This window comes from Phalacrocorax aristotelis, chromosome Z, assembly GCF_949628215.1.
Source record: "Phalacrocorax aristotelis chromosome Z, bGulAri2.1, whole genome shotgun sequence".
In the NCBI taxonomy this organism is placed as follows: Eukaryota; Metazoa; Chordata; class Aves; order Suliformes; family Phalacrocoracidae; genus Phalacrocorax; species Phalacrocorax aristotelis.
In genome coordinates this window covers 2,430,840-2,456,226 of record NC_134311.1, presented here as the reverse complement: position 1 = coordinate 2,456,226, position 25,387 = coordinate 2,430,840, and the positions used below count along the sequence as shown (strand labels likewise).

Genomic DNA, 25,387 nt, shown 5'->3' with positions numbered 1-25,387 from the left:
AGCTTCAGCCCTTAACCTAGGGACAAGAACAAAACTGGCAAAGGAAACGCTCAGTTCCATATAACCTGAAAATACGCTTTTAAACTCTAGAACGGAAAAGGGTCTCAACAATTATTGCTGTAGAACAGGCTGTGCGTGTAACCAGCCTTGAAAGCGCATGGGATCACTGGTAAGGAAGAAGAAAAATGTGCAGGTTGTAGCCTACATTGATGGGATCCAGAAGTGGCTGAGCCTGCAGTTTACAATAAGTGGGTGGGAACAAGAGACCACTTTGTCCTTCCAGTAACCCTGTCCAGATAACTGGAAATCTGCATACGGTAGCTTAAAACCAGCTCAGACAGGGCTCCTATCTATTCCCTCTTCCAGCCTGGATGAACAGCACAGGGATGGAGGTCACATAAACTCACTCTGTTCGTGCAGTTCAGAGCTATTTGCATAATCCAAGCTTTCATTTTAAACAAATTAAGTGCCTGGCACTTTATGGTTGTGAAGAAACCTCCCCGAGGTGTGAGTGAAGTATGGAGCCACTGAAAGCAAAGTCCACTGCAGGTCGAGTGGGAAATGGCAGTGCAGAGGAATGAATGCTTCATAATGTAAACAGAAGTGCAAGAGACGGGAAATTTTTCACATTTTATTAAATCAGACTTTTACAGTAGTTGTTGAAAGCAAAAAACACTGAATTATATTTAGATAATCGTTCCATAAATAATGTGTGTTTTCACAGCAGTCACAAAGTCTGGAATTTATGTGCTAATTACAGACCCCAAATCATCTCTGCACAGATTTGCAATTAAAACTGAAATATTTTCATATACAATGTGAGCCCTGTATTCATAGCAACAGCTAAGAGACATGCTGGTTACAGTTTGCTCAGTAAATCTGAATATTTTATGTTTGAACACAATAGTTTCACTATTGTTGTCCTTAGGTTCAGTATTTTAAAAGCTGAAAGAGTTTAAAGCAGAGTGCCATATTGTGGATTGCTATTCCTTTTAGAAAAAATATTCTCTATATAGTAATGTATATGCTGCAACAATCCAGGGCAACAAATGATTATTGAAAGACACAGTGAAAGCAAAATTCCTGCGTATGGTTATCTTAATAAATATTGTAAAAACACATACTTTTAAAACCCTGCAGTGACAGCAAAGTGCAGGAAGAATGCAAAATTAGGGAAAACGTTGAATAATTCAGTAGCTTGTTATGTGATTAGATCTGATTGGCCCACACTAAGATGCTGCCCATAAAAATGATTTCCCATGGTAGAATTGGTCTAGGGGTGGGGGGTTTATGATGTCCATAAAATGGGAGAACAAGGCTTACTGGAACTAATAATATCATGGCTGTGCAGAATGATTGATGATCTTTAAAAAGGCCCAGATTGGTTTCATCTTTCTTCAGATTTTATCACTCACTCTTTCTTCGTCACGTGCAATCACTAAGGCCAAGAGAGGTAACAAGTGTTTGATGTATGATACTTGAGCCACTTTTGTCAGAACTGCATTTATTTTAAACTGCTCTTGTATTTGAGACTCCCAACATGTAGATGTTCTTTATGTTTATTTTTCCTCCAGCTGATGAGAACAGACACTCCTGGGGTTGGGTCAAGAGGTAAGCCAAGCTCACGTTAGAGCAACGGTGCCAAAAATCACAGTAAAAATTAAACAGATCCTCCTTCCTTGCACTGGGACCATTTCCATTGCTGATGAAATGGACAAAAAGCTGTACCAGGCTGACATCTTCTTGGGAGAACCTCCTATCCTTTATTATTTGCAGTACGCACACACCTTTCAGAATGTTACTTATGCTTCTTGGAATATATTATCCGTTTCAATTCACTCTATCCTTCACAATCTGCAGAGAGCCACAAAAGCTCCTTTTATGTCAGAAGAAATTTCAGATGAATAGGGAAAAAAAATACTTAATTTAACCAATTGGGAAAAAAAGGGTCATTTCCACTTGTTTCTGAAAGCTTACACATCTCCTCAAATACGACAAATCAAGCCAGATATCTTAATCATTTGTTGGAAACATCCTTATCAGTAACTTATTCATAAAGATTGCAGATGTGTGAGCTGAAAAATATTTGGCAGGGTCCCAAAGGGAAAAGAAAGAGTATTAAAGGGTTGATCAAATAGCAACGTATCGGAGTCCCGCTCATCTGGAGAACTCTCCGTTATCCCCATTTGGTCTAGCTGGAAGAATAACAGATAAATCAGCAGGATGTCAGGTTTCCGAGAGCCATCACTGAAACACAAGCATATGTGTGTATGTATAGGTACGACTAGAGGACTGTACGCATACCTGTGCCACACCTGTATGCTTGTGCATGGCTACACGTACGGACACGCGGGTCTTCTCACTCGCGATGATTTTGTCTCCTGTAGAGTTTAATGGTTTTCTGTTTTGACAATTTAAACACTGTCTCAACACTGTTTAACAAAATCAAGAGCGGCTCTTGGCAATTAATTTCTGCCATCAATAGTATTCTCGAACTGGGCAGCTCCCCTTGGAACAGGGAGCAGTAACAGCAAAGCCTGTGCGAGTGAAAGAGCAAGACAATTCATTAGACGACTCTGCAGCAGCTAAAAGTGGCGGGGGATGTCAGCCCGTGCTCCTGTGCTTCAATACTAATGAGAGTCATTGCATATTCATAACCCTAAATACAGTCAGCTTCTGATAAAAACTTTTGTCATCGAAGCTTCACAGCAAGAGCAAAGCATTGCATTCCTGGTGTCGTGGCACTTCCACCAAGCCAGCGCAAGAGCAAGATTGATTGTTTTGCAACGCAGCCTGACAAGGAACTGAGAGATACTGCCCCAAGGGTCCCGAAACTAAGCTTAGTTTGATTACAAGGCTCCAAGTAATCAAAGAAACAAAAGAGAGGGGGGAAAATGGGGGGAAGAATGTTGTTTTGTCTCGTTGGTGGGTTTTGGGCTTGGTTTCTTTTTTATTATTTTTTAAAGATAAAGGAGGGCCTAAAGATGTAGCTTTCCTTATTGAGTGTTGAGAGTAATTATCTGTTAGGCGTTTAAAACAGTTCATATCAATTTTTATCACGGAGGAAGAAGAACGGCAGGCACTAGCAAACTTGTTCCCGTGTTGTAGGAACACTGCTGCATGTCTTAATAGATACAAATCTCTAAAACTGTATGAAGTTTCATGTCAATATGAATAGCAAAGATTAGTGAACTCAACCTGTCAGATATTAAAATCAGCTCTGCCAAGTGTTGCACTACCCAGAATTCACTTCTTGCAGGTTCCTTTTCATTTTTGTTGTCAGTTCCTTCTTCTTCTCATCACTGTTGCTATTTTTATTATTAGTTTTGAGAAACTACCCATCTACTTTGCTGGCAGTCAAATCCTGAAGGTACACAGCTCTGCTAGCCTTTGACCTCGCAATACCTGTCTGCTGGGGCAGCTGTTAGCATCCCCTGGAGTCAAAGAAGAGAAATGTATGTTTCAGCACCCACTTTGAAAAAGCCTTGAGCACTTTCTCACTCATAATGATGTCTTCAGCTGGAATGCCAGCACATTTCCACATCTTTTTGACAGGCAAACAGACTATGAAATATACATAAAATTAAATAAAACAGGACATTAACACGAACGTTTCAAAATCTGATTATAGTGTAAGGTTGGGGGTTTTTTTCCCCAGCACTTATAAAATCATGCATTTGGGGGAAAAAAAAAACCCAAAGAACTGCACAGCTCAAGAGAAATCATGAAGGATTAAGGATGGGGAGGTTTCTCTCAACTGTTAAATATCTCAGTCATATGTATACAGGCTTTGAAAATAGAGAAATCTTGTAGTTATGATTGATTGAGGTAACTGATTATCCACAGATATTTTAAGTGTTGAGACATTAAATTGTCAGCCATATCAGTTTGATTGCAGTAAAACATGAAAACATTGACTTTTGTCTAGTTAGAGAAATTTATTTTTCCCAGAATGACAATCCTTTAAGTAGAAACCAGGCAGCTTGCCAGCTCTCCATGTCATACATTGAAGTTTGCAAATGCAACCCATATTTTCAAATGTTTTTCAAGGTTCAATGAATGGTGCATAGGTCTTTGGCAAATAGTCTTGTAATAAACAGATTTCCATACACTGTTTCAATCTTCCTTAAGCCTGGTGAGGAGTAGTATTTATTCATTACGAATAAATGAATGGCATAGATGGTGGTTTGCATTCAAGGTGTATACGTATTCAGAGCTCTTCACTTATGTAAAACATTTCTGTAAAAGAAAGAGTAACCCTCCTTGGACTGAAGCTATAGGAACAAGTTTGATTAATATGTTTTACAAGCCTGAAGTAAATGCTCATCATAACTGTCAGCAAGCTGACAGCTTTCAAAAAAGAGCCTTTGTTCCCAGAATGAGTAATTTACGTGATCTTCTTTAAGATACCACACTCAAAACCTTAGAGGGAGAAGGTGTTACATTCAAGCGAAATCTACTCAAAATGTAATTGCTGTTAAGTCTGCTTTATATTCCGGATCCTTGATATGCACACAGTATTTGACAGGATAGCGACTTCTTTTTTTAATTTGTTGTTCTTGCTTGTCAGAACACCTGTGCCTTCTCATTAGGCAGAGGTGTACTTGACGAGTTTTGTACCCATGTGCGCGGGACGGCCGCCGTTACCCAGTGCCCTGCATCACTTCTGTGCTTGCTTGTGGTTTAATAGGTAAAACCCGGGTGTAGAGAATTACAGGATACCTTTAAAATTACATTTGATTGACTGAAAGTGTAAGGAAGCAGACCTTGGAAGTCGGAGGACCGCAGAGGATTGATTCAGTGGTACCCTAAGAAGCAAAGGGAACAACTACTCACTCTTTTCCAGGGTGTTAAACATTTTCTCCTAACTGGAGTAATAACACCTCTGCCACAAAGAATTAGGCAGTGCTACATGGTGTCTCCAGCACTAACGAGCAAGAACATGTCAACTGCTGAAAAATAAAACTGAGGTTATCCATTAGCATAGGAAAATATTTCCTTCCTGACCTCTTCAGGCAAAAAGGTTACCATACAGCATGAAGCATTAGGTTTGATTACTTTTAGATAGGCAGACTTTGTTCTCGGTTGTATAATTTCGAAGCTGGAAAAGAGCATTAGGCTTAAATAGTCATATATTTATCTGTTTCTATGAGCATCCACAGTGAATAAAGAATTAATTCAAGCCTTTTTAAAAATCCAGTCAAAATATTTGACTGAATGGTGCTGGATTCCAGTTTGATTTCAAGACAGGTAGAGGAATTAATCTTTATTTCTGTCCATACATATGCCCATCTATTTTTGGTCTGTGGGTCTGCATAGAGCAGAGGAGATGCCTTTAGTTGTTCACCTACCTTGACTCAACTAGTCTTCTCTTTTACAGGCTTTGGGTGAATCCAAGGTGAGTCGGCCTCAGACTGAGGTCTAACAATAGGCTTTGAAATCCAATACACTAAATAAAACCTACATCCAAGTTCTGTCACCCGAGTGACAAAGGTGTCCTTCCCAAAGTGAGGTGAATGAGCCTGGTTGTGCCCTACACCCAACAAGTCAAGGTTAGTATGACAATATGACACTGATGCCTGTATTATTTACAGGTTTAGAGCACCAAAAATGCTTATTTAATTGCTGGTTGAGTTATTGCTATTCTTTTAAATATGGGATTGCCTGAACACAAGCTATCTTAATGCTCCTCACAAGCAGATCTTGCATGGGCCTCCACTGGCACTACTGACATCCTTGTAGGCTCTATAGTCTGCTGCCACAGGACAAATCAGGAAAGCTGAGCTCAGTTTCAGGAGCAGACACAGCCCCAGCTTGAGCATGGACAGACAGACATGTTGCTGTGTAGTGTGGGACCCTGCAAGGAGCTGGCAGAGACAGTCAGAGCTCAACAGCCATCTCGATTGCCCCAACAGCTTTCCACTGGCCAAATTAGTTTTACAGCCCCTCGAAGCAACTTATTGGCAATAGCTAGCTCTTACCTTCCCCTTCTCAGTCAGCGGTATGGACACATCCAGAGTAACATGGCAGAAGTGGTCATCCATCCTACCATTTGCTAGTACAATTTTAATTCACCTTCATGCTCAGGGGAGAGGATCGATGCACTACAAATAATAAAATAATACCCAATTTAATACAAGGTAGGAGTCCATTCCTTCCTACACAGCAGTAGTTCCTTAAACACTCTCTTTAGATTATCCTTATCATAAGATTTTGGAAAGTCCAGGGGGAGGTTATTCCTTCTTCACTTTTACCTCTTTTGCCCTGATTCAGCTCCTTGTTGCAGAACAGGCATTGTCTGAGTCCTTCCAGGTTTTTCTTCTCCAAACCCTGCATTATCATCTTCTTTAGAAGAACTCAACAGTTTTCCCAGCATAAAAATGGGTCTGGGTTTTCACACCAGTTTTTAAAAGAAACCCAGAACCCTGAAGTTAGTGGCATTAGTGCCTTTTAATCACTAAGAAGGGCGGTGGGGAGTGTTATGTATTATTATTATTATTACTGTCTTAAAAAGACAATGTATATTCCCATCGATACATACTGTACTTAATAATTTTCTAGCTTCAGATTTCTGGAGAGAGATCATTCAGTCCTGGTAATTTGCTATTACTGAATCCCTCAAATTGCTCCATCATTTTCAGGCCATACATCAGCCTGTTAAGGTCACATTTTTATTTCCTGTGAAAAGTGACCTTGGAATAGAATTTAGAAACAAAAATACATTAAAAGAGTGGGGCAGCTGATTCACTGGAAAAAGGTTAAGTTCTGAGTGTTGACAATGAGGCGATGCAATAAAAGTCTACAAATATTTGAGGGTTTTAACAGTAATCACGGAGAAAAAATATACTGGCTTTGTCATTAAAATATTTATCCTGATGTATCTATCTTACCAGAAAAAAAATGAGCTCGGTATTTCAGACACTGCAGTGTGGCAAATGGTGTTAATTTTAAATCTGTAATCACAACCACTGTAAGATAGTCAACTGAGATAATGGGGTGAAAATAAGAGAATAGAGGGATATGTCTGGAAATTTTATTTGAAAGCATAATCCACTGAATTATGCTGCAGCATCCCAGACTAATTTGCAGAATCCCCATTAACTAGATAAAACTCCAGTGAAATGTGTGGCCATAAACAGCCCTTCTTTGATGTGGGGATTAATGAAGTGGAGAAAGGAAGAAACAAAGGAGCAGGAACGTTCAACATCCGACCTGGCTGTCCAGTCTCTTTAGCACATGGTCCTGTCTACACATGTGCCACTTGCACTGGTAATTAATTTAATAATATGATATCTCTTCTAGAGATCTCTCGCTATTTTTGTTTCTCATGGTTTCTTTGATCTTTTATTCTTAACTGCTCCTGACCTGTCAATGTATGTTCTAATCTATTTATGTTACCTGGCAGAGCTTCAACTCCAAAATTTCTCTGTTATGGACAGCTTACTCCGCATGAATGGCCCTCAGCTGCCTATAAACTAAAACTTCCGTGGAAAGGTAGACCCAAATGAGATTAAGTAAAGACAAATCTGTGGTAGAGCCATGTAATAGTTTCAAGTGTATTGATCGCAGATTTATCTCCTATTTCACTATTTGCACTCAAATACCTTATATTTTGATGACACAAAGATGAGTGGTGGTGTTGGAATGCCTGAGGGGTGGGGTGCCGTCTAGAATGACGTGGACAAGCTGGAGATGCAGGCCCATGTGAACCTCATGGGGTCCAACAAGGCCAAGAGCAAGGTCCTGCACGCGGGTCGGGGCCGCCCCCGGTACCAGCACAGGCTGGGGGATGGGGGGATGGGGGGATGGAGAGCAGCCCTGCCGAGAAGGGCTCGGGGGTGCTGGGGGACGGGAAGCTGGACGTGACCCAGCAGCGTGCGCTCGCAGCCCAGACCCCCAGCCGCGCCCGGGGCTGCATCCCCAGCAGCGCGGGCAGCAGGGCGAGGGAGGGGGTGCTGCCCCCCTGCCCCGCTCTGTGAGACCCCCCTGCAGCGCCGCCTCCAGCTCGGGGCTCCTCGGCACGGGACAGACACGGGGCTGCTGGAGCGGGGCCAGAGGGGGCACAGAAATGCTCCGGGGGCTGGAGCCCCTCTGCTGCGAGGCCGGGCTGGGAGAGCTGGGGTTGTGCAGCCTGGGGGAGAGAAGGCTGCGGGGAGACCTTATTGTGGCCTCCCAGTGCTTAAAGGGGGGCTGTGGGAGGGATGGGGGCGACCTTTTTAGCAAGGCCTGCTGTGACAGGACAATGGGGGATGGCTTTAAACTCAAAGAGGGGAGATTCAGACTAAATATAAGGAAGAAATTTTTTATGCTGAGGGTGGTCAGGTTGCCCAGAGAGGCAACCATCGATGCCCCATCCCTGGACACATTCAAGGCCAGGCTGGCCGGGGCTCTGAGCAACCTGATCTAGTTGAAGATGTCCCTGCATGTTGCAGGGAGGTTGGACTGGGTGACCTTTAAAGGTCCCTTCCAATGCAAACCATTCTATGATTCTGTATTTTATTATTCAGTTAAGGGAATGCCACGTGCTACCATCATTCCCTCTGCTTGTCATGACATAATGTTAACTAGTTGGTGCTGCGAAAGTGTTAATCACTACCAAACAGCGTACTTGTCCATTAAACAGGCGTTAGCCAAAGGCCACCCTTTTGATTAATAGTCCTAAGGTTTTCCTTCTCAACTTCAGCTGGTCCACAGTGACTCATAACATCACTTGCAGATCAGAACCCTCAGGTTTCCGCGGCCCAGCGGTGGCAGTGGGCTTACTGCAGGTGACACCAAACCTGCAGCAGCGTCCGCACTGGCGCTGCATATGCTTGGTCTCTTTTCATTAAAATGGATGGGTGGGTTTGGTCGTTGTTTTGGAAGGCTGTGTTTGAGTTTGCAACATCCTTTTTGCCCACCAGGTTTTCTTACCCCATGTCTGGGAAGGAGGAGGCTGCCTGATTTTGGCCCATTTTGTTCTTGCACTTTCCAGGGTCACAGTCCTGGTCACCTAAAGGTAAACAAGAAGCAGAGGGTTTCTATGGCCTTCACCTTTTTTGTGTGTGACTGTTCAAGCTAGCCATTGCCTGGCCCTGTGTTCTCTCATGGCAATCAGACAAACCAACAGTTTCTTGTAGAAGAAGCTACATGCTCAACAAAGATAAAGAGAAGTACTATGGACACTTCTGGCAGTGGGAATGGTTCTCAGATTCCCATTGTTTAACAATTCTTTTATTTTTCTTTGAAAATGCAAATCAACATCGTTATATTTGGAAGGTACATATTTAATTAATTTTTTATTTTTAACAAAATTCAAAATGTAATAGCCTATGAATTTAATCTTTTTTTTTCTTTCCCTGAATCTTCATCAAAAAATTGTGCTAACATTGAAACAGGTAACAAATTTCAGTACTTTCTTACAACACCACTTTCAGCTATTTTTCTACCCTACATGTCATCATTTTTAATGATATTTTTCTTTAAAACTAAAGCATTCAATTCATCAGACAGGATATCTTTCTTGGGTTTTAAAGCACAAAGAGAAATTTGGAAAAAAATTAGAAAGCCAAGCTGTACCCTGTTTTTAATTCCTGTAGGATACCTAGTTTTAAAGTGTAAAGCTGAGGAAGAACAATTATTCTCTCCCACAAAAATTTTCAGGAATTCTGGCACATTCTTTTAGGTTTTTTGCTATCATTATTGTACTAATCACATATGCAAATAAAACATGTTAAATAAAAGTAACTGAGAAAAATTTTCAGAAATAAAAATGGCTTATTTTCTCTTTTTTCTTTTATCCTATTCCAGACTCATAACCTGCTCCACCAAATCATACAAGCCTCTCCAGGAGCCAGATCTTGGCCTCCCCTTTCCTTTGTCTCTGCATACACTTTGCTGAAATAACCCCACTGCCAATTGATTAATGTTTTCTTCACTACCACTTTGTACCTGCAACCAGTAGAGTGGCGTAGCAACCGGAGCAGGTAGGCATGTAATCCAGTTATCCAGTGGCACAGGGAATTAACCATTTGCTCATAGATGGGTCATTCATATGGCACTTTGTATTTATTTTGTATTTTTGTAAAGTAAATATTTATATACATTGTTCATGTAATTTATTACATGTGTCCGTGTGTGTGAAATATATGAAGGTTATTTATGGTCTGTGTCAAAAGGTTATGAACAAATTGAATTTATGGAGAGGGATCACTATTCCCTTGTGATCACAGCAGTAGCTGTTTTTCATGTGTTTCAAAAAAAAAAAACCAGACAGCAGTCTTAGCCTGTTTGGAGCTTACCAAAACCAATGGCTCTTGAGCTCCTGGCAGTAGTTCTTTAAACTGAGCGAGGTTATCTGGCACTAAAACAGACTAGGAGACGTTGCAATATCAGTTATTAAGGGGAACAAACTTCCACCTGTGGACCGCAAGTGAGCAGTGTTTGCACTTCAGGAGACAGTCACCTGGGAATCTGAAGGTCTTTCCTTATCCTCTCGTTCTGCTGCAAGGGGTTCTCCGTGATGGGGTGCAGAGTCCTACGATAAATGCTCCGATGCTCTTGTTTTGAGGGAATGAGAGAAGTATTCAGTTCGGTGAGCATTTTCTCCTTCTGGGCCAATCTCTGGAGTGCATTCTTGAGCCAGGTAAAAGAGCTGTTGGGTAATACAAAAAGTCACCTGACAGCACAACGCGACATCACTTCCTATGATGAATATAGTGCCAATGCAGGACAGAAAAGTAATTATTCTATTCCCAATTAATTTTCTTCCCCCTCCATTGGTTTGCCAGGAGAATGACAGACCCTCAGCAGACTACCAAACACTATTTTAATAACTCTGATATTCATCAGTGAAAGGAACTATGAACGTTACCAATAATTCTGCTTGCTGTGGTAGATGTCTGTAAAGATAATCTCTAGCAAGGTATGCAAAAAGCCTCTTCTGTTGTATTTTTGGCCCATACTAATAACTTTGTATTTGCATCAAATCATATTCTGCCACCCTTCATGAAGGTCAAATGGGATAATACCGTTTTCACATTAAAAGGTGCTTGCAAGAAATACTGGCATGTTTGTTTGTTATTTCACTAAACGTTAGCAAGTCTTCTGTAGGACATGTTAGCAACCTCTTGGTTTGCCACTGCAGCTTATGGTCATTGGATGCATTAAAATGTAGAGGAAAAGGATCCATTTCAAAACTACTTCTAAATTATTACATCTTTAGGATTTTAACAGGATTTTAACATTTGGCTCCAAAAATTCAGATGCTTTATTATATTTTGATACACTTATTTTTACATAAATTTTGAAATTCCCTTAGAATTATTCCTCGTCTTTTATAATCAAGTCACCTGCTTTTAACTAGCCTGTAACCTCATCTATTGCACAGTAATTCCAGACGATGCAACAGCTTACAGTATTTACATAAGCTGTTGAGTCACAGTAAATAATCAGCAAAATCTTTAATATCATCACGTTAAATCTTGAAGTTGTTACTTCATTTTTATTCAGTACTTACATGTATAAGCATTTGGGGGAGTGACTGCAAAGACTAGGTGATGACCTCGAGATTTCACCTAGCACTGATAGATAGTCTGAGGTTTCTTTTTTGCTATTAGACACTAAACGACCCCATCATCAATTAATCTGAATGTTTGCTTTAATATAGTTCTTTTATGACTGAAGTTTGAAGATATTTCCTCAAACTAGAGATATTTTAGTGGTTTAATCTCATAATAAGTATTAAACATAACTTGACAATATAGATTATCAGACTGAATGGTTTTAATAATCTTAGAGTTAATTTGCTGAAAAATTATAATTACTTCTTTTTTAATCAGAGCTTGAGTTCGTGAAGGGGGGAAATTAACTTTCTAGATATGGCCAAATCCCTGTTTCTCCAATACAGAGGAAATTCCTGTTCAACGTAGTCTTGCCTGAGTGAGGGATGAATAGGGATTTGACTGTGGTAAATATAGTACCCAGAAAAAATTACATCTTTTCCTGGTGTTACTATCAAGACAGTTACTATTCAACATTGTGCTTCATACTAAATTGGCTTTGCCAGAGCATGCTAAAGTTTATAAGCTATTGGTACCCACTTTGTCCTATTTGTAAAGAATGGGGCAAAACCAATTCTTGGTTACTATAAGTCAGATTTTTATTTTTTTCTTAATTTTCCAAAAGTTATGACACCAGGCTGTTTGTATCTTAGCTACCACATGCATAAAAAATCGAATTAGGAGAAGTAGCCATTTTTTTACTCTGAAGTTTATGCGATAAATTATTACTCAAGCAGCGCACAACAGCAGAGATCTTCCACTGAAGAGCCTCTGAGGCAAGAGATGTGGTTTGGTACCAGGTCAAAAGGCTTGCTTATCAGAAGGCCCCAAGGAAAGTTTTTCTAACAGAAACACCAAATTTATTTGAGGACCAGTGTCTATCATCATCCAGTACAGTTATCCCAGAGTTTTACATGGAGGAATTTTATCACAGAAGGTCATTAGTAATTTATATTATGAACATGAGTTTGATTATGATTAGAAAATTCTTTTCTTGTCTTTTTGGTTTGGTTGTCTTTTCAGCGTATGAGGAGCAGATAAAGTCAGTATTTGGCTATTTATCACTGGTTACTGTAATGAGTAAGTCCTCAGACTGCAGGTGGATGGCAAAGGGATTTTGGCAGTGCATTCAACATTCTGAGAAAACCCATTTTTTCCTGCTAATATTTTCCATTCTAAGTCAGTCTCATGCCAATGTTTGCGGTGACTGTCACAAAAATGCAGGGAATAGGCTGACGAGTGATCCTTTAGAAATCAAACCATATGAAGAATTTCATTAAAATGCATTGTATACAGACTCTGGTTCTCTATTGTTCCTCACATTACACAGCCACTACAACATGGGTTTGAAATTACCAAAGCTGAACTTTGGTAATTTCTGTGTCAACATGGTTATAATGAGCGAAGACCATGTCAACATGGGCAGCTTATCCCACGCTCCAACCCCACACTGCTCGCAGCCCCACCCAGATGTCTCTTGGACCCTTAAAATGCAAAACTGATGTTTGAGCTCTGGCCCTCTGGGACGTTGGCTGGCCCTCAAGATCTGAGCCCTTGTACTCTGCATGGTATCCTCTGGCTGTCAAAAATTGCCAGGACTGATGTCCAACTAAAGGAAGTAAGTTGCCATTGGTGGGAGGTGGTGCGTTGCCTTTCCTCCTGGACAAAGAGTTAAACTGTTTGCAAACAGCCCACCCCTAGTACCCGAGGTCCTGGCACAGGCAGAGCGTGTTGGCACACGGTGTTTTCCCTGCCCCTGCTTCCCGTGGCTCACAGCTGGCACAGGCAGCAAACTAAACTGCTTTTAAATAGCACAGTTTTCACAAAAATTAAGTTCATGTTCTATAACAGTACTTTAGACTATTTTTTTCTAAAGGCCTATCATTTCAAAATACCTCATATATATGTATATATGTAGAAGAAATCATATACATATATAATCTCTTTGACTTAAAAAGTAAGAAATTGTATATATACATATATATGTGTGTGTCTGTTTATGATGGCTCCTAATTTAGAGGGCTATACAAAAGGCTTGTCAGCATTTTGCTACAGAGATAGCAGTGGGAGAGAGTGGCCTATTAATATCTGGAATATCACCTGCCATCTGGAGCGGCTCAACCCACGCTGGAGATGTAAGGTTTTGTGTGATCCCAGACCTCAAGCTCAATCAGTCAGAGGCATGTCATGTAGTTTTAGCCAGCATTTTACACCCATTTGGCATAAGTATAAAGGCCTACACAAGGTACAGAGCAATAGGGAATTAGTCCCACCGAGCTTAATAAAAACCCAGGGAGGGGGAAAAAGTCATAGTTCATTTGTGGAGCCCTGAGATAAGTAAGTTTGTTATAACTTCAAAATGTTCTGGGACACGTCAATATAAAACAAAAGAGCTCCAGAACAGCCAAGAGGAAAGTATATACACAAATAAAAACACATGGAGACACTTAGGAAAAAAGCTAAAACTCATCTTCTACAAATCCCCAAACACACACTCCCCTGTTCTTCCTGCAGCTCGTGAGGAAAGGTTCTGGGTTGCCCCTCCAGATGGAGAGCTCAGAAGCAAATTCCCACTCCAGCTTTCTTCCAAAACTGTCATGTTATCCCACTTTCTCTAACACCTACTACAAAATATTTCACACTTGTTCCGCCTTGCTCAAGGTACAGGGGTAAAAGGACACCGGCATCACTAAAGGTTGTGCCCAACGCTGCAACTGACGCTTCCAAAGCAAGCCATCCCCACTGCCCTTGCGCTACTTGCTAAAGGGTGTTTGTTTTATGGGCACCATCCAAGGAAGAGCAGCAGGAGTACAGGTGCTGACACCTCAAATTCAGTGTAAATGGATGGACTCGTGGGATTCCTCTGGCCAGCCTTTCTTTTACAATTTTCTCTTTTGTGATGCATGATATTTTGAAGATGGAGTGCTGATGCTGTTGCACACAAGTAGCCTGTGGCAATGGGTGAGGAGGAGGCTTTTCCAAGCCTCACACAAGGAAATGTATTAAAAATGTAAACCATGCTCGCTGTCACATATTTATGTGTTCAGGTGGCTTATTGGGATGTAGCATATTGTGACACCACAAAATCTATTACATACATCTGTGGTTGTTCAATGTCATACAGCTTTCATTAAACACATGTTGGCTGAGGCTCTCCTGTCCTTCCAGATTCAGCTTGGTTCATGCAGACCACAATTCTCAGTCTAGATCCTTCCTTCTCCTACTCCTTGTAAAGACTGGAAAAGCCTGGAGCTCTTTTACCCCACCTCAGCTAACAGGGTCTCCAAAGGCCCATGGACAAGCTTGGAATTGCCACGACTTTGTGCCTGCCCATGCAGGGGGAAAACACTCCAAAGAGGTTCATATTCAAAACATAATGTGACAGAAAAGAAAGGGACATTACAGAAGCTGAATATGCTTCCTGAGACCATCCTCCATGGCCTGACCTTCACTGTGAGCACCAGGTGGGAGCACTGCAAGAGCAATGCAAGGTGTCTGGGGTGCCCCTTAGATGCAGCCTCCTTATCTTGAGATGTTAATTCAAGTGTGAATTACAGCAGCCAGTTGAATAGAATAGAGTAGAATAGAATAGAATAGAATAGAATAGAATAGAATAGAATAGAATAGAATAGAAACAATATTTCAGTTGAAATTCTACAGTATTCATTCTACAACAACCACCTGGTCCAACTGCCCGACCACTTCAGGGCTGACTACAAGTTAAAGCATGTTATTAACGGTGTTGTCCAAAATCCTCTTAAACACTGACAGGCTTGCAGCATCAGCCACCTCTCTAGTTCTAGTGTTTGTCCACCCTCTTGGTAAATAAATGCTTCCTAATGTCCAGCCTAAACCTCCCCTGGTGAACCATTCCCACACATCTTGTCGCTGGATCCCAGGGAGAAGAGACCAGCACCTCCCTTTCCACCTCCCCTCCTCAGGAAGCTGCAGACAGCCATGAGGTCACCCCTCAGCCTCCTTTTCTCTAAACTAGACAAACCTAGAGTCCTCAGCCACTCCCCACAGGACATGCCTTCTGGCCCTTCGCCAGCTTTGTTGCCCAGCTTGGGGTGTTCTGCCTGGATTGCTGGGTCCAGGCTGCAACACGTGGGGTCTATCTCAAACTAGTAGACCTACCACAACAGTAGACCAAGAAGAACCATATTGGAGCTTGTCGTCTGTTGTTGGCAGGCCCGTATTTGTATGTCCAAGGGCGGCTCCTTAAAAATGGACATTGACTTACGAGACCACAACAGAGTTGCTCCAAAGGTCAAGGATAAAGAGGCAGTGTTGGGCATGATATGAAAATGGTTAATAATAGATTAAATAAAATAAAGCAAGTTGACCTCTTCTGCTTTCCAAAACTGAGACAATTGTTGGCAATAGATTCACTATACTAAGGCACAAATTTCCCAAAGGAGCCCAAGGGCTGTCCTCCTGCCTGCTATTATTGCTGACCTGTGCAATGACCTGCCACGTAAAGCGGAGCAGCCACAGAGCTGCCTGGTGCTCGCCGTGAGATGAGCACTATGTCCATCCCGGTGGCAGTTATTTACAAATGAGGAGTGGGTCCACTACAACTAGAGATTAACCCTGCTCATCCCAAAGCGAATGTCACATCCTCTACTCAGGGGTTAAAAGAAGCAAGGTGGACGTGGAAGGTGTTTTAGGATCCATGAGATAAGCACTTTAATAAAATATACTGATTTGGGGAAATTAAACTCATATTATTCTATTTTTCCTGAAAGATAGCTACTTCTACATTGTTTCTAGACGTTGAACAAACCTTTATCCCACCAATAAGAAATGTAAGCAGCATTACATTTCTATCCACTGTCACATGGAGCAATACAAAAACATAAACTGGGATACCTTTTTTACTTTGGATATTAGATTTTTCAGTACTCCCACCACCCCTCAGAAATTATATTCAGGCAGTACAAAATATTTCAAACAACGGTAATAGAGGGGGGGGAAATCTGTTTTTCTTTTTTTTTCTAACTTGGTGTTAACTTAATGATATGTGACATTGCTATCAGTGCAGTGCAATAAAAATGAAATGGTACCCAATGTGCACAGACACTATGGAAATTTCAAATGACAACAGCAACAACAAAAATTATACTTTCCCTTTCCTTTCCTATGCCCTTTGCATTAACGTAAGGATATGTGACTTTGCTATCCATGCACTGCAATAAAAATGAAATTGGTGGCCAATGTGCCCAGACAGAGCCTTCAAATAAAACAAAAATAAAATTATACTCCTTTGCATCATGTAAAGGATACATGACGCGAGGCACAAATTTCACTTTGCTGCCACATCACAAATAATATGCCAGCTGAGAACCTATATTTCTTTCTCATCATGAGGGAAGAAAAAAAAGGTACTTTGGAACAATTTTTTTTTTTTAATTTCTCTTCATTTTATAAACACTAAAAAGCATGTTTTAAAACAGTTTCTTATATTAGACTCATATTGTGTTTATACATTTCCTAAATGACTGCTTTTTGGTAACATGTTTGTGTCTAACGTTACTCATATAAATAAAAATATACAGTCATTTTATGGGATAATAGGCAAACAGACATCTGCATGCAACATTTCCCTCATTAGATGTTATCATGCTAGCATATTTTTATGACTTTGCTGCAAAATACAATGTGCTGATTTGAAACCTTCTTAAATATAACTTATTATGTATGTTAACAACCCAAATGCTTTAGTTATGCTTGGAGAATTTTTTAGTAAAGGAGTAGTTAACACTGCTGTAGAGCGAGGCGATGTGACCTGGAGGAATATGCCCGCAGTTACTAAGGGAGCATCAGCAGCAGCTCCTCATCGATGATTATTGAACTGATGATGGTCCACCAGCCCCTTCTTCGAGGCAGCGGGCTGACTATCCTTGTCTGCAGCATCTAAACCACGCTGCAGATAAATAGGCACTTACCAAGTGCCTTAGCATTATTTTTCCACCAAGTATTTTTCATCATTAACGCGAATGTGCATGGGTTTTACCAAAAATAGCCAGCAGAACGGAGAGTGAGTTGTCCAAAAGACCGTGAGTTTTGAGAAAATCTGGGCTATGCTTCAAAACAACAATGGCAAGTGAAAGGCAGTGGTCTGGTGGACTCAGAGTAAGGAACTCTCCCGGTTTAATAGGAAGGGGCTTTGTCTTTGGGTGCTGCAAAGCAGTTGCTATAATGGTTTAACATAAGCACAACTGTCACAGGTAAAAACCCTCCTTGGAAGAGGAGGAAAGTGATGAGAGTTTAGCCACTGGCAAAACCAGGCCAAGAAGCCAGTAGCACATGAGCAAATGAGGGTGTCTGTTGGTTCTGATTAATTCGGGATGCATACGGCCAACAAAGCGAAAGTCAGGGGATCAGATGGGTTGATAATCTGGCTGCAAAAATGTATAAACGCACTGCTCGATCACCATCACCTCACGCTACAAAAGTACCAGGCAAGCCAAGCTGCAGAGACCAGAAACCGCCAAAGGAGTGATTTACCCACCGGTCAGTCTGAACAAGCTGTTCTGCTCTGAATGTATTTAAAGGCTTTCCTCTCCGTGATTGTGAGAACAGAATGAATCCTCCAAACTATTAGTGCTTTCAGCTGGGTTTGATCAAATTGTTACACCCTCCATGCCTGGGCTCCGAAAGATGAATACATAATTGAGAAATTCTCTCTTCTAAAATATTTCTCAAATCCAACAACAAAAGAGTTTAATCAGAAAGTTACTCCCTTTTCAGGGATAGTTCTGCCATAGCTGTTTGGATAAAATGACTGGAAATCAGAGCTACAGTCATTTAAATAATCTGTTAAAAAGCTATTACATTTCCCTAATGCTAGTCATTTTTAAATGGTTCTTGGTTTGATTCATGAACAATACATGAACAGTACATGATTCACATGGGCAATTTTTATTAAGCACTTATCCCAAAAAGAATGTCAGACCGGGTGAAATCCTTTGTATATTGCAGCATTTTTACATATTTTCTTAAAATAGCATGCATTAAGGTTCAACTTCCCATAGACCAAAGTTGACAGAGAAGTTGGGCCTGCCGCAGAAGATCAAGGAGCCAACAGAGGCTGAAAGATATTATACAGATAATTGTAAAGATCTTGCTGCAGTTCAAGTGCTTTTGAAGTTCTGTAATGACTTTTTGCTATCAGAAACTGCCAGGTTTAATTGAAGTCAAAGCTTGCTACTTAATCATGAGATCCATAAGTGTGTAAATATTAGTGCTGCTGCTAAGCAATGAATCGCCTTAGTATTAATTAGAAAAAAAAAATGCTTTGCACTGCTTTAAGGGCATGGCATGCAGTGGGCCACGCTGAGAGGTACATTGGTGTATTTGTGGCGAGGATGGGGAGCTTCTGCTTTTGATTCCCTTTCTAACAGACTCAGATTAGGGCTTGGGTAAGTTACTTTCCCTCCCTACAACTATTTCTCCATTGTCCCAGCTGTACGGTACAGATTAGATAAATTATGACCCACCTGGCTGGGAAACTGCAAGGACTGAAAATTTCACCATAATCTGAAAATTTCCTATAGGTCACACTGTTCAAATATTCCTATAGTCTGAAGTTCAGCATAATGCATAATATGTGAGCATAAAGGCAGTCACCTAAGGTTTTATAACCCTGGTGGCAATCCTACCCATACTTCCTACGCGCAGTCAATGTGGGGATGATTTTAAAAGAAGAGTTATTGCTAATTGCCATTTTGAAATGAACAATATATTGCCGGTTGAGCAATATGATCAAAATCCAAAGCATTGTTTCTGCTGTGTTATAAAAGAAGTTGGATTATGCAATTCAGTGCCAAAGTGACTTAGATCTGCTTAAAGAGTTCTAAATTATGGTAAGTATTTAAACTGATAAGCAGAGATTTAATATGGGCCACAATAGGATTAATGAATAAATATCAGGGTCTTATGTTACCTATTTACAATCACATTTAAAAGCAGAACTACAGCTGTTAGTTATACTCAGGCTACCCTTCATACTGGACAGTAGGCAATGAAGTGGCATGTCTACAGAGCCTCTTGCTTGAGCTGAAGAAATCCTGGGACACAATTCTTCAATTTTGCAGATCCTCTGGTTAAAGTTCATCCACCTTTCAAAGTGTTGTGGAAACCTGATCACACATTTCAGCAAACGGCATCCTACAACATACCACAGAGTGGCCCTGGGGCAAAAAAAATGATGTGGTCAGGATCCTACGGGAAGTCTACTTCTAGGACACACTAAATTTTAATGTGTCCCAGTTGTACTTTATTTTGGCAAATGATGCTTCTTTTACTGTTGAGTTCCTCAGGCCCATAATCAGGTCCCTAATGTGTTCAACAAAGCATCAGGATACATGAAATATCTTACCAGATAATCCTCTTTGGAATCCACAGTTCAGTTATTAAGTATTCCTTTCACTAATCTCTGTAATCCTCCGTTGATATAGGTCAGTAAAACAGTGGCTAAACCCCATATGATAAAGCTAAGTCTAGGTTTTGCAATAGTTCCGTTTATATTTTTTGTTATTTTTTTCTCAGCTGTTCTTACTTCTGAAGGGTTGTGACCAGCGTTACAGATGTTGTACATAGCAGCTCCCAGGAACCATGGGGCTTTTTATGCCAGTACGTCAGCCAGGAGTCGAGATCCACCAGGAACCTTGAGACATATTCAGAGAATGCATGTGAAAGTCAAGACCGGGATTATATGCTTTTTGATAACTGAGATGACATTAGCTCACTAGTGTTCACAGCCACTGGATTAGCAATCAGTGTTAAATCTTCACACGCAATGAAAGTTAACAGTGCTGGTTTTATATTGTCCCAAAAAAATCATCGAGTCTGTTTTCTCCTTTTGATTACAGTTCATTTAAGGGAAGAACGTTACTGCATGCTTTGAAAATGTTTTATGTGTCTTTGGCTGATAGAACACACAAAACGTTTGAATAGGCCCATTTATTTGAGCAGACGTATTAAATAATACTTTAAATGTGAACATGCGTGTCATAAATTTTGTAGTCTCTTTAAAGTAGGATAAATCTGTGTATTTAAAATAGCCTTTCTTCAAAGCCATCTTTTTCTTTTTTTTTTTTTTTTCAAAGTCATAAAGGAAACTCTGATTTGTGCTGCATGAACAATGCCAGCATCATCATTTTAATGTTATCCATATGGGCTTCTAATAATAGATAAGAGACTACATTTGTATTGTATGTCTTAGAGACATTTAAAATCTTGATAAGGAAAGGCTGATTTCATTGGCCCCACAGTTAAAGGAAAGCAGACCCTAATTAAAATAATTCTGTTCTGAATTAACTAGTTTGACATGTGCTAATTGACAGTTCCTGTGAAATGGTTCTAATTAAAGTCAATATGTCTTTTTCAATTAAAAGGAAATTAAGAATATACTAATATACATTAACAACTTAATCTGCCTTCAATATCCCATACATCAGCTGCTTTTTTTCTAATGTTATTGGAGAACCATCTGACATGCATCTTCTACTGTTTGGTTATGGTATCTCATTATTACTCAACAGGAATGCAGGCACTGGTGAATATCCCCTAGAGCAAGATGAGGCCTTGCCTAAACTCCACGCCTGCAATTCCTTGTCTCTTGCCTGATAAAAGGTAAACTCACCTTTCCATACAGAAGAAAAAAAAAAGACTTTTCTCATGACCAGCAATCACCTTGTAATTGCACGCTGGGGCAAGTATTGACAATTAGTCAGTGAATTCGAACTTCTGATGGAAGCCTTAGAAGTAGCGGTGCACTGCTGGGCTGTTCCTTCATTATTTGGCCCAGGCAAAGGCAGGGTTTTGACTCTTGAGAGACATCTCTCATGCTCTTTTCAGAAGTGAATGCAGGGCAGAGTTCTCTGGTGGGAATGCTTTTAATTGTATATACAAGAAGAAAATAGAAAACATGCCTGCTTGGTAGAGCAGTGCTGAAAACCATCCTATTGTTGTTGCTGGAAATGTGACGTGGCTGTTTATAGCCGCAAAATTAAGTATTCAAATGTGCAGTTGACTTTTTGCTACCAATTCCAAGGCTCTACTGCTACTGACTTTACTAACTAAAAAGCTCCATTAAAAATATCAAGCCCTGTGTTAAGATCACTATCTTGAATGCATGGGGAACTATGCAAAAGATTAACATCTTGTCATGTGATCTTTGCTATTGATTTTTCATAGTTTTTATTTTCTTCTGTGGGAGATAATGATAAAAAGCTCAGCTGATACATTTTGGGGAGACCAGAGTCACCAGGGGAACAAGCGGAGTAATTGACTTAAAAGGTAATTAGATAGCTGCTTTAAAAAAAACCTGCCTCATATAGGCTGTTAAGAACACAATCTCACTTCTATTATAAATTTTGTATTTCAGGGAACACAACTTCAGCTATGAATATTCACTCTGCTGAATTTGTCATAAAGAGAATATATTATCTAGCCAGATTTTACCAAAGTTTGGCTTTGCTCCAGGAGTCTATAACATTTTTGGTTTTTTCAGATGACTCTTTTAAATCATAACAAAAACATGTATCTTTTTTCAAGAAGAAAATTCAGCAACTAACCATTCACTTTCACCTGTGACATTATGAGACAAATTAAGTGACAGAGAATAGATTTTTGTCTCTCCAGAAACTGAACCAGAGGGTTGTTGAGAGCGCAGCTAAGCTTCAGAAACCATACAAAATGCTCTGGGAAGATTTGGGGGTTGTGGTGAGGTGCTGTTTTTCACTTTTGTTTGAGGTTGTTGGCTTTGTTGAAATTTATATTCATTTTAAGAAGCAGCTAATATCCAAAATATTTCATACTACTGAAATAAAAATGACCACATTGCGTATTGTTGTCTGCTTCTGTTTAACTGAAAGAATACAGCCAGATTTTCAGGACCATGTGACCAGACTTCATATAGGCAGCTACTTAATTTTTGCAAAAGTAAACGTCAATGAAAGGTTTAAAACTTTGTCCCAAAGGGTCAACCACACAGCTCGCAGCGACTCATCTTAAAGCTAAAAACAACTTTCTTAATCAGCCCCCTTAAAACCATATAGACCACTTTTACACAAAGTTTCGGACCTAGCTTGGGCTGAGCATCTCCATTCTCAGGCTGGACCAAGCTTTTTGCCTAGTCATTATGAGACCAAGGACTTCAGAAAGTTTATTACCCAGGTTCCCCATGTGTGCTGCTGGTGGGTTCCTGAGACTCTAAATGAAGATTTTAAAGGAGGAAAGAATTCAGAAAACCTGAGATAAAGAAAAGGAGCGGCTGAGCTTGAACAGCAGCTCTTTGGTTCTGCCAAATGGAGTTAAATACCCAGCTCCCCTTAAGGACCTGGAAAAAAGAGCCTGATGTGTTATTTCAATATAAAAAAAACTCTATTTCACCAAACCAGGTGCTAAGCTAATCAGGTTCTAGAGAATCCACGTCCTAAGGAAAAAATACTCACACGTTTACAACAGAAACTCAAATCGTACCTTAATTTTTTTTCTTTTATTTTAAACACAGAAATCTCCCACTGCAAAATGGACTGGACTCTTTGATATCATAACTTTTTGTCCATTGTAACTTTTTAATATCTCACTATCTAAGCTGGGGCAGTATTTTCAGAGATCATTTATATATGTGTCTAGGACTATATATGACTCACAGATGCCACTTTTTTCTCAGCGTCAGATTTTTAACCATTGCCTCAGTATGGTGCTGGTACAGATGCACCACTGAAGTAAGATGTTAAACATGTCTCTAAATTAGTAAATAAACAAATCTCTGGGAGACAGCAGAAATTCTGACTACTTGCATTCATTAAAATTCCATGGTACTTTGCACAAGAGGAATGCTAATCCTGGAGCCTAAACTGAGACCCAATCCCACAGGCCCTTAAAATGTGCTTAAAATAGAGTAAGACCACTTGCAAGGTTCAGTTTACGGACCCAGGTGACTGCAGCTCAACAGTATTCTGCCTGTCCAAAACGCTGCTTGTTTTTCCACTGGCTGCATTATTCTTTCTTCTCTCACCCCCTTTCACTGTGGCTTTGCTGTAAACTCCTAGGAACTTATTTCATATATTCTATATTTCAGCTGCATTTCATGCACAAGTGAGAGGACGAGGATAATTGTATGTAAAGCACTCAGAAAATTATTTTCCTCTTACTCACCTTGCTAAGCCTGTTTCAGTATTTCAACTCCCTGGCCTAAAAGTGGGGAGAAAGGGGGAAAGAAGATTGAGCATAATTTAAAAAAAAAAAAAAAAACACCAGTTGGCTTGAATCTGAAAACACTTATGAATGAGTTTCACTTGACTCATAAAAGTAGTCATATTGATTTGAAAAATCCACTGTTTGCTGGAACACGTCAGTGTTGTGCATTTCCAGGGCATGTAGGAATCTTCTTCTCATAATGCAAACATTTACAGTGAGGTCAGTGCTGGTAGCTCTGGAGTACTCCTTGCTCACGCAAGTAGTCTCAAAAACCAGCGGGGCCAGGTAGGAAGAGAAACTCGTTGTCCATGTAAGGATCCTGCTTTATATAAATACTTTACTATTAAATAAGCAGTACCAATACTCTCAAGAAAAAAAAAATCACTGCATGAATCATAGTAAAATTGTGAGTTACCTTCCTGTGGATCAGGGTCTGGATGCTTTTCGGTACAGTCTGACAGCCCTGAAAATCAAAAAAACAATAAGACCAACAAAAAAAAAAAAAGAAATCCTGTTCCTACGAACCTTCCAGAATGCAGCTATCTTTGTCTTTGTATAAATAATTAGTGAAGCAGTCTTTCTGTTTATATCCAGCCTAGCTAGATAGAGCTGTTTGTGTGGGGAAGAAACTGCTGTGTTCTTGATGCAAGCCAAGCACATCCTATAAATTCTAGAGTCCAAGAAAAAATTTATCTTGGCAACAGGTCTGCTTGAGAAATCAGCATGTGGGACATGGGATGCTGTGGTCCATGTAAAAACCTCTGGTTAGCAAGATTTTTCTCCTCAAGCATCTGTCTTTCTTACCACTCTTCCTTCTTCCCCCCTCCCCTTTCACAGCACTTACTGTACATAGTCACATTTTCCTAGCCGTGAATGCTGTGCAAGTTATACTTCCTCTTAATACATACATTATGGAATGTGTTTGTTTTGCTGTTAGAACAGATAAACATATTTTCAACATGGATTTGCTCAGGAGCTGAAAAACAGAGTCATGTGGGGTGTTTTTAATATCTTGTTGGCTTCACTATTGAGAACATCTGGCCCCAGGCAGCCTTCATTTGCATACCATGCCCCACATATTTTCTATTATTGTTAATTGAATATTCACATTTCAGTGTTCCTGATCCTGACCCCTATTTGTTTCACACATTCTATTGTACTTGGTGGCATTAATATTTCTGGCATTATTATTAATCTATCATGCAAATAATAATTTTGTTAAAATCATCCCCTTCATTGACAACAAAAATTACTTAAAACTGGTAATGTGTCTGTCGCTCTGTTTTATACAGACAGGTAGATTAGTACAGAAAATAGCCATGCCTAAGGGGGTGTGTCAGTTTCCATTATAACCTGCTATATTTAAGTACTCAAATTTTTCTAACTTTTACTTTTAAGTCTTTACATTTCAGGCTAAGCTTGTGGTCTTTACCTTTATTCCAAGGTGTCTATTTTACGTGAAATCAAGAAGTTAACTAGAAAAATATAGGTTTTTTAACCACAACAATACTTTCGTCCGAAACAGCTACCTGTAAATAGTTAAAATATGGCAAGGAGCAACTTTCCAAGAATCTTTCCTTCCACTACGACAGAGAAATCTGATTCGAACTGCGCCTTGATCCAGATTTTGACGG

The 25,387-nt window shown here is 40.1% G+C and overlaps 1 long non-coding RNA gene across 5 annotated transcripts in view; it reads right to left on the bottom strand.

Moving 5' to 3' along the window:
- Positions 1-618: 618 nt before the first annotated feature.
- Positions 619-25,387, bottom strand: part of LOC142050206 (uncharacterized) — a 36,975-nt gene continuing 12,206 nt past the window's right edge. For 2 of the 5 annotated variants that reach the window (XR_012657948.1, XR_012657950.1), the window contains 5 exons: positions 24,169-24,216; positions 20,104-20,211; positions 10,445-10,633; positions 8,914-8,992; positions 619-6,104 (listed from right to left, as the gene is read on the bottom strand). This is a non-coding gene — a long non-coding RNA (uncharacterized LOC142050206). Of the gene's footprint in view, positions 6,105-8,913; positions 8,993-10,444; positions 10,634-20,103; positions 20,212-23,711; positions 23,748-24,168; positions 24,217-25,387 lie in introns of all 5 variants that reach the window. The other 3 variants (XR_012657952.1, XR_012657951.1, XR_012657949.1) reach the window with 3 other exon arrangements.